This window comes from Struthio camelus, chromosome 19, assembly GCF_040807025.1.
Source record: "Struthio camelus isolate bStrCam1 chromosome 19, bStrCam1.hap1, whole genome shotgun sequence".
Taxonomy (NCBI): Eukaryota; Metazoa; Chordata; class Aves; order Struthioniformes; family Struthionidae; genus Struthio; species Struthio camelus.
Window position 1 is genome coordinate 9,653,234 of NC_090960.1, and position 10,079 is coordinate 9,663,312.

Here is a 10,079-nt window from a genome sequence, read left to right on the forward strand (position 1 = left end):
GGCCGCAGCGCTGAGGTGGATTATTTCTTTTTCCGTGAGCGTGGGTTTGGCTGCCGCTCCCGGCGCTGCAGCGGACCCTCGCAGCGCCCGCCCGGAGAAGCAAGGTGGCTGCGCACGAGGGCAGCGCCGGCGGGGGGAGCCGGGCCGCGCGCCTGTCTGGTGGGCGTGCGGAGGCCTCTTCACCAGGACGTTTAAGCCTAAGCCAGAGACACCGCTAAATCCCTGGGCTTTTTCAGCAGGACGCCGGGCATAAAACCCCGCTTTGGCGCGCGGCTGTGTTTTGCGAGCGCCTAAAACCTCTGATGACTGCAAACGGCTCCAAGTTTTCCAGCGGACAAAGCCCCCGGCAGCCTGGGCTGAGCCACCCCCGCCAGCCGGCACCAGGTTGCTCCGCAGAGGTCCTCAGCGTGAGGGACCTCGAGGTCTTTCGGGGCGCTCGGTGGTCAGAGCGTGCGGCGCGGGGGCCGAGGCGGGCGAGCGCGCTCGGTGCCGCCGCCGGGGACCGCCTCGGCGTTCACACGTGGCGCCTCGTCCCGAGTTTTGCTTTTCAACTGTGCGAATGTATCCGGAGGCCGCACGACGAGACGTGCCCAGCTCGTTTCCAACCCAAGAGGAGAGGACCGGCCCTTGGCGGGGGGGGGGTCCCCCTGCTTGCGGCTGCAGCAGCTTTTGGGCTCCGCTGCCCCTTCCTGCTCCGCCGGCCCCACCGTGTCCAGCCGCTGCAGCCGCGTCCACGTCCACGTCCATGTCCGGAGCTCCGCGCTGGGCTTTCGCTGCCCTGGCTTGGAGGCACCGACGGCAACGGCGCGGCGAAAGCGCCGCGTAGCGCCGCAGGGGCTGAGGGGACGAGCCGTGGCCGGCGGGCAGCGCCGCCCCGGCGGGGGCTGCCGCGCTGGGCTCTGCTGGCGCGCTAGGGGTTGGGGGTCTCGCCGCTTACGAAGTGGAGGATCTGCATGCGGCCTGAGCAGAGACGAACTTCGTCCGTGGCAGTGGCCCACGGCAGGTGGGGGGCCGTGCTGGACTTGGGGCACATCCTCCTGGCAGTGAGAGGGAACGTGGCCCTGGCGGCGTGGGGTACGTCCCCATGGCAGCGTGGGGCACGTCCCCATAGCACATCCCCATGGCAGTGTGGGGCTGTCCCCTTGGCAATGTGGAGCACATCCCCATAGCACATCCCCATGGCAGTGCGGGGCTGTCCCCTTGGCAATGTGGAGCACATCTCCATAGCACATCCCCATGGCAGTGTGGGCCCATCCCCATGGCAGTATGGGGCACATTCCCATGGCTCTGTGGGGATGTTCCCACAGCTCTGTGGGTCTGCCCTCATGGCGCTGTGGGTCACATCCCCATGGCACCATGGAGCACATCCCCATGGCGCTGCGGGGCACATCCCTATGGCATTGTAGGCCTGTCCCCATGGCAGTGTGGGTCATATCCCCATGGCAGTGTGGGGCACATCCCCATGGCACTGTGGGTCACAACCCCATGGCACCATGGGGCACATCCCCGTGACACCCTAGGGCACAACCCCGTGGCAGTGTGGGGCACATCCCCATGGCACCATGGGGCACATCTCCATGGCACCGTGGGACACATCCCCATGACACCCTAGGGCACAACCCCGTGGCAGTGTGGGGCACATCCCCATGGCACCATGGGGCACATCTCCATGACACCGTAGGGCACATCCCCATGGCATCATAGGGCACAACTCCATGGCACTGTGGGGCACAACGCCATGGGGCACATCTCCATGGCACCGTGGGGCACATCCCCATGACACCATAGGGCACATCCCCATGGCACCGTGGGGCACAACCCCATGGCACCGTAGGGTACATCCCCATGGCACTGTGGCCCCGTCCCCACGGCACTGTGGGGCTGGTTGCCATAGGCACGCCGGCGGGGGGCGGGGCCTCGGGAAAGTCGCTGGCCCTTTAAGCGGGGCTCGGAGGGCCGCCGGCGGCCGGAAGTGCGGCGCGGCGCTCTAGCCTTGCCTTGTTCTCGACGGGTGTCCTGCCTTTCCCTTTCCGGGTGCGGGCGCAGCGCGGGCCGCGTGGCGGGCGGGGGGCCGGGGCGGCCGGGCGGGGGGCGGCGTGTGGGGTGCCGTGGGAGTGCAGGGGGCAGAGCCGCGGGGGGGGGGTGCAGTGTACGGGGGGGAGCTGGGCAGGGAGTGTGGGGTGTTGTATATGGGGGTGCAGAGGAGGGGCTGGGGTGCGGTGTGGGGGGTGGTGTATGGAGGGTGTGATGTGGGGGTGCGGTGGAGGGGTGGGGGTGCAGTGTGGGGGGTGGTGTATGGAGGGTGTGATGTGGGGTGCAGTGGAGGGGTGGGGGTGCAGTGTGGGGGGTGGTGTATGGAGGGTGTGATGTGGGGGTGCGGTGGAGGGGCTGGGGGTGCAGTGTGGGGGGTGGTGTATGGAGGGTGCAGTGTGTGGGGTGCAGTGGAGGGGCTGGGGGTGCAGTGTGGGGGGTGTAGTGTATGGAGGGTGCAGTGTGTGGGGTGCAGTGGAGGGGTGGGGGTGCATTGGGGGTGGTGTGTGGGGGTGCAGTGGAAGGGCTGGGGGTGCAGTGTGGGGGGTGGTGTATGGAGGGTGCAGTGGAGGGGCTGGGGGTGGTGTATGGAGGGTGCAGTGGAGGGGTGCAGTGGAGGAGCTGGGGGTGCAGTGTGGGATGGGGTATTTGGAGGGTACAGTGGAGGAGCTGGGGGTGCAGTGTGGGGGGTGGTGTGTGGGGGTGCAGTGGAAGGGCTGGGGGTGCAGTGTGGGGGGTGGTGTATGGAGGGTGCAGTGGAAGGGCTGGGGGTGCAGTGTGTGGGGTGTAGTGTATGGAGGGTGTAGTGTGTGGGGTGCAGTGGAGGGGCTGGGGGTGCATTGGGTGTGGGGGGGTGCAGTGGAGGGGCTGGGGTGCAGTGTGGGGGGTGTAGTGTATGGAGGGTGCAGTGTGTGGGGTGCAGTGGAGGGGCTGGGGGTGCAGTGGAGGGGCTGGGGGTGCAGTGTGGGGGGTGTAGTGTATGAAGGGTGCAGTGGAGGGGCTGGGGGTGCAGTGTGGGGGGTGCAGTGGAGGAGCTGGGGGTGCAGTGTGGGATGGGGTATTTGGAGGGTACAGTGGAGGAGCTGGGGGAGCAGTGTGGGGGGTGGTGTGTGGGGGTGCAGTGGAAGGGCTGGGGGTGCAGTGTGGGGGGTGTAGTGTATGGAGGGTGCAGTGTGTGGGGTGCAGTGGAGGGGCTGGGGGTGCAGTGGAGGGGCTGGGGGTGCAGTGTGGGGGGTGTAGTGTATGAAGGGTGCAGTGGAGGGGCTGGGGGTGCAGTGGAGGGGTGCAGTGGAGGAGCTGGGGGTGCAGTGTGGGATGGGGTATTTGGAGGGTACAGTGGAGGAGCTGGGGGAGCAGTGTGGGGGGTGGTGTGTGGGGGTGCAGTGGAAGGGCTGGGGGTGCAGTGTGGGGGATGTAGTGTATGGAGGGTGCAGTGTGTGGGGTGCAGTGGAGGGGCTGGGGGTGCAGTGTGGGATGTGTGGGGGTGCAGTGGAAGGGCTGGGGGTGCAGTGTGGGGGGTGTAGTGTATGGAGGGTGCAGTGGAGGGGCTGGGGGTGGTGTATGGAGGGTGCAGTGGAGGGGTGCAGTGGAGGAGCTGGGGGTGCAGTGTGGGATGGGGTATTTGGAGGGTACAGTGGAGGAGCTGGGGGTGCAGTGTCGGGGGTGGTGTATGGAGGGTGCTTTGGGCGGGACACTGCAGTAGGGAGAGCTGGGATGTCCCACAGGCCACAAACCTGGCTTGGGGTGTGCCTTTGGGGAAGTGGCAGCACCCCGTAGGCCTGCTCTGGGGTGCAGGGTGGCCATGCAGGGAGGTGATGGGGGCCTGGGCGGTGGGGACAGGCGGGTGTGGGGCTGCGGGTGGAGAAGGGCGAGTGTCGCCGTGGGGAGGGGAGCGTGGCCCCGGTGGGCGGTGGGCGCACTCGCTGTGCGAACGCGCGTGCCGGCTCTGGGAGGTTCATCTGCCTTGTGCCTTTGTTCTGGGTTTTCTCTGAACTTTGTTATCGCAGAGTTTCCTGCTGGGGTTTAACTCCGAAGAAGCCACAACCTTGAAGTGCGACTGAAAGTCATTAAGTTTCCATTTGACAGTTCAGCTCGTCAGGTGAGTGAGAATAAATGCAAGTCTGATGAGATACACGCATCTCCTCCAGTGCAGGGTGCAACTGTGCAGAAGCACCGGAGATTTGTGGGCGCTGCAGAGAGCACAGGGCTTGGGAAATGGCTGCTGTGTGGTTGGAGCCAGGTGGTTTCAGCCTCATACCGGCCGGCCTCACCCGTGCCCGAGATTAATTCCCGCGCAGACTCCGTGCTGGAGTTCGTCCTATGCAGTAACAGGTGTGAGCATTCATGGAGCATTTTGATGGTCATGTATGATGCTGCATACAACAGGTTCCTATGTTAAGTCAAGAAAAAATAGTCTTTGTCTTGCACGTTAGTTTCTTTAATGTATACTGAATCTTCTTTTAGAAAGCATCTACCAAAATGAAACTGATCCTGCCCTTCGTTTACAGGCAGGTTTTATAGACGCTGGAATTAGAACTTAAATACCTCGCTTAAATGTTCTCACTTGATTTATCACTGGTGCTATCTGAATTCCCGAACTTTATTTAACATGTAGCAGGGAATAATCACTATTTGGATTCTTTACTTGAGCGACTTGTAAAGGTTTGTCCGAGGTTGTATGTTTTTGTTCTCCTGTTACAATAGTGACTTTTGTTAGTGTTTTCCAGTTTTTACCCTACAGTTGATAAGTCCAGCTGAGGAGGTCACACCTAAGGAGAACCATGCCCTTAAAAGTATGGGAAGGGAGGGTGAGGAAGGCCTGCACTGTGAACACAACTCCAAAAAAACTAGACTTCTGAAAAAATCTACAAAAAAGCACCTTTTCTTGCTTGTTGCTCCTATCAGTTGGCTGTTCTGGTTCACAGGGAGGTCACTCCAGATGGTTGCTCTGGTACAACTGAGAAGCTGTCAGCCTGTGGGAGGTGGAAGGCGCTCCTTAAACCAGCTTTGCCATCAGATGGTGCTTTGTGTGTGGCTGCAGCTGATGTGCTAGCAATAACTGAGCTCTCCGAGTGCAGTTCAGGACAAACTAAATTAACATATCATTGCTGCTGAAATGGGATCCCCTGCTCCTCCAGTCCCAACAAAATGTTCTGTTTGCCTATCTTGAGCTGGTGCTAGAATTTGTCAGGCCCCTCTGTGAGCTGATTTAACCCACTAAAACAGCAAAAACAAGGCAAGGGGGAAAAAGCAAGTAGCTTTTTGATCACGTGAGTAGAGTAAAGATGCTTACAGGAAGAGGCAGCAGTATCAAACAGTATCAAAGGTGACATGAGGGAGAGGAAGGACTTGTGGCTTGAAGCAGGGGAGGGATAGAAATCTGGCTTTCCTGCTCCCCCCTTTCTCCCCACCATGCCTGATCTTGTTCTGCGAAGGGTCCACACTGTGCTGTAGAGACTGCAGCGTCGACCGCGTCCGTGCAGTAGCTGCCAGAATGTTGTATTTCCTGTAGAAACAGAGTTTGTATTTTTAGTAGAGTCTTACGAATCAGACACTGCACACTAGCAGCACCTGAGCAAGAAGGATTGTAGTAATGTTTGTATCACAGGTGCTGCAGCATGCTGTAGTTCTGTGTCATGCTGTTCTAACCAGATGTACGAGCTGTCCCCGTTAATTTCAGTGGAGTGTTAATTTGGGCACCTGATGGCTTAACAAGCTCTGGGTTAATTCTTTGTGTCACAGCTGCTTGTCCTTCGGGCGATGCATTTTTGAAGAAATGCAGTTTATACTTTGCCGATGTCATAGAAATGAAACAGTATATCTGACTCTGGGCCTCCTAGTGCCAGCTCCGAGTGCTGCGTCCCTGTGACACTGAGCCGGTATAAGCTCACTTTGCTGGTTCCAGTTTGCTCAGACCCATCTGAGAGGTTAATGTTGTGCCAGCACGCTTTCTGTTGGCCAAGTGTCTGGCCTTCCACTGTGAGTATAAACCAACATGGGCGTTGTGTTCTCTGGCCATTTCCACAGAAAACCAGTCGCGTTTCCGTGATCTGGTCAGCTGTGTATTTAATCTGGCACTATTTTACCACACCGCCACAGACTGAGAGTAGCTTCTTCCGTGCTGGAAACGAGATGGTGGCCAAAAGCAGTGAGTGACTAGCACTGGGGTGCTACTGGAAGTTTTCATGGCAGGAACAGTATGGGGCAGGATTTTAAAGAAAGCTGGGTAGTGAGATGCTGCTTGTCCTAGCTGCTTCTAGATGATGCTGATCCAGAGAAGACGTGTCTGTGTAGGGCAGTGGTCTCTAGCTTTAGTTGGATTTCTGGCTAAAAGCCTGAGCAGGTAAAGTTCTCTGTTCACAAAATGGCAGATCATGTTTTGTGCTTTCAGTCTCAGTTTTAATATGCTTTCCTATGGCAGTCAGCAGTGGAGGGGGTTCTTTCAGGCTCCTTACTGCGTGTGACCTGGAGCTGTTTCTGGAAGGCCAACTGAAAGGGTTTGGGGCAGTCCTAGGAAACTTGCCTGGGATTAAGGGAGGGCTTAAGGTATAATTTTCATTGTCGCAACCGGCCAGCAGAAAAGAAGGCCAAGTACAGTGCCTTTTTGTGATAGTAAAATGCCAGTCCTCAACTTGCTTTTCACTAATTGATCTGAATAGAGATGCCACATATGGTTAGCAAGGCCCTGGAAGAGGCAACAGGACCTAGGGAGCAGCACAAATTAAAGGGGTGTCTGTGGGGCACTTCCTATTAAAATCCTCCCTTGCTACAGAGCCCCACAGGTATCAACAGCCCTGCTGGCTTTCTGTGGTCTAACTGGCATTAGGTTCTCTGGGCCTCGTGCAAAGCAGGGTTAGGAAGGAAACCCATATCAAGAAGCAAGGTGCCAGTTCCTTAATTTGGGTTGTCAGCAAGTGGCTGCTCCAAAACTGGCTTTGTCGGTGTCAGTGCAGTGATAGTTTGCCCTCGGAAAAGATGGCAGCGCCTCTGATCATGTGCCACCAGATGAAGGATTGGAAGCTCTCCAGTTTCCAAGCAGAGGCATATAGTGGCTCCTTTCTAGCTCGTGCTATATTAGGAAAGCCTTTTTATGATAACTTATTGATCTCTTCTCATTATGATGAGTCTGGTAATAACTGATGATTAGTTTTATACCTTGTATTTTCATAAAAAGACAGCTCTGAGAGGCTATTTGAGTATAATAAAACTAGATTGCTTTATTTGATGAGATAACAAAGTAACTGCTATTTTAAATGACAAGCACCCGTGGCAGTGTTTGGTCCAATCCATCTTTTCCGCAAGGTTATTCCTGAATATGCATTGTTATCTTACATTGAAAGAATCTGCTGGGTTACCTTACAGCTCTCTAAGCTTGCAAGGCTGACATAGGCAAAAGGGAGCACTCTTCAGTGCAACACTCTGCAAATGGGTATCGAAGCTTATCTTTTCCTGTTCACCTGTATTTACTGTATCAAGAAGCAAAAGGTATTGATTCTTCCTACAGATCCTGCCTAAGCAAGTACTGTACCTTAGACATGATTGTAACAGTGACGCAACTTAACATCTCCCTTTTGGTCCTTTGTGGACTGTTGTAAGGTGAATAATCTGTCATTTGGATGACTTCTGAATCAAAGAAATATCATCATGTTTGATTGATGTGCGGTGGTTGAAAGATGGCGCTTCCAGAAACACTTAGGGAGAGGGAAATTCACTTCTGGGCTGCAGGCTAGGTTCTCGTGCCAGGTGTCTGTCAAAACTAAATGGTATTTTAAAGCTTAGAAACGTCTAACCAGTAGCTTTTCAGTCTGCATGTGTCAAAATGAGCTGTGCTTAATACTTTTTGCTCTTCTGCTTAGGTTTTCCTGCTGACCACAAAGTGGATGCTTAGTCTTCACGCCCTCCTAGGTAACTGAGCTGAGCTTGCTGACTCTCTGCTCACCAGATGAGTAGTTGCATGCTTTGAAGCCATAACCCATCTTCTCTTTCTGATTTGTCTCCTAATGTTGGATTAACCTCGTCAGAGCCGTCTAACAGTCTCAGGCTGTGGTTAGAAAACATCTCACCTTTGTACTGCTACAGACAGACATCCTTTGTTTGGTTTTATTGTTTGTACGAGTGTTTCCCTTTGCTTTAACTAACGTCACTCTTTCCTGGGTTACTAGTTGATGTTTTCTGCTACGTGAGCTGTCAGAACAAAGCGTCAGAACAGCCTTAGGTGGGGTGATTGCTTATAACCTGACCCTACTTGCAGCCGGAAAATAAGCTGTGTTTATACTTTAAATCAAAAATCTGTAAATACACAGGTATATTTAAAACTTGTCAGACTTCTGATAAAAGAGGGGAAAGTTGGATATAAGAAAAATATCTTCTAAGCTTGAAGAGTCTTCATTCTAAAAATAATGCTATTTGTCTGAGGGGTTTTCTGTCAACTAACTTAAATGATTAAGCATTTTCTTATTCCAGTTTACATGCAACATAATGATTTGCAAAAAGGCCCTGGATCACTAGTTCTTAACAGACTTGCTCAGTTTGAGTACCTGGCATACACTTGGAACAGCTCTGTCATCCACCTAGTTTCCCATGCTGTATGCTTTTTCTGATTGATGTCCTGATCATTTCTTTTCAGGTAGCTGGACTGGAGGATCTTTCTGCATGATGGTGAGAATACTGTTCCTGCAGTTCAGTGTGGTTATCCTGTGTTTGGCCCTTTTAGATCATAAAAAGTAGTTTTTGCCTAGCAAGATGGTAAGCATGAATAAAATCCACTTCTCAAAGCTGGCTTTTTCCATTCTCCTTATTTAATGCCTCCTATGGGGTGTAAACCGATTTCAGAAAGGAATAGAAAGGAACCCTGCAAGTTCCTTTAGGCAAATAAAACTTGTATGCTGATGCTTGTGACCTTTGTCCAGGGCGGTCACACCCCAGTGACGCATAGTGCTCTCTACATGTGGTGTTTGGAGGATCTATAGGAGTAATTCAGTCTTGGCGGTCACTAAAGCAGGCCTGGAGAATTTGAGAACATCTCCTCAGTGTGGCAAGCTCTGTTCTCCACTAGAGGGGGTGAGGCTCCACAGAATGTCGAATTTCACTGAAACTCGAGAACCCAGAGACTTTCTTCCTTTAATCAGATATGCATGCAGCAAGGCCACAGTGGGATTACATTCCAGTTCAAGAATTCTGTTATCCAAATTGGCAGCTGTCCAGCTTGCATGTGCATTATATAACTGATCAGCTGCACTAGCAGTGAAATCCATGTGATGTTCTGCACTGGCCATTGAACATCCAGGAATTACTCTTAAGCAACATGCGTGTGCTTGGGGGGAGGCAGTTCTGCTGGGTGTTTGATACAGTTAATGGCTACCTCCAGTACTAATACCTGGAAGAGATTGCTTGGACAGCTGAAGCTGAAGTACTTAGTACCAAGTACTCTCCTTCTGCCTGAGTAGTAAAACGTAGCCCTGCTGACAGCGGCTAGTACTGTAACTTTTCATTTGGACTGTAAAGAGCCTGGCTCCTAGATTTCCGTTTGTAGTAAGAAGGAATTTCCAGTCAATCTGCAATATGCCCTATCTAAACCCAGCCTGAGGCAAGTATGTTGTGAAATGTGGTGAACCTATGCTAGGTGCTGGACTGGGTACAAGCTGTGTGTTTTCCTTGTGCTTTATGCTTATATGAAGTGCTGCAGAAGCTGTTCAGCTCACAGTGGCTGCACCGGCTCCTTGGCCGAGTACTACTGGGTTTCTCTTTTGTTACTGTTTGCCTGTAAAAGCTTTGCATTCAGAATGAATTTCTGAGCAGAACTGAGCCTGGCACTGGTCCTGAGCAATGCTGGCTATGCTACAGCACTCGCAGCCCTTAAAAAGAAGTATCCAAAGGAGCGATGGACATCTTTGCGAGTAGTTGGTGGTGCAATTTGGGATGCCAAGGAGTATTATGATCTCTAGCTGCTGGTACTGGATGGGTTCAGCAGACGTTTTGAAGCTCTTCTGTTACATCTGAGAGGGGAGTGGCTCTTGTTTGAGGGACGGTGTTGAGCTAGTTCCTAACGC

The 10,079-nt window shown here is 53.9% G+C and overlaps 1 long non-coding RNA gene and 1 other non-coding gene across 2 annotated transcripts; both read left to right on the forward strand.

Annotated features, from left to right (window-relative positions):
- The first annotated feature begins 1,980 nt into the window (after positions 1-1,980).
- On the forward strand, positions 1,981-8,804 carry LOC104139984 (uncharacterized). The gene is made up of 2 exons (XR_011135507.1): positions 1,981-2,034; positions 4,038-8,804. It is a non-coding gene; the product is annotated as an uncharacterized lncRNA (long non-coding RNA).
- Positions 4,234-4,415, forward strand: LOC138061663 (small Cajal body-specific RNA 16). Its single transcript, XR_011135602.1, has one exon. It is a non-coding gene; the product is annotated as a small Cajal body-specific RNA 16 (non-coding RNA).
- Positions 8,805-10,079: the final 1,275 nt, after the last annotated feature.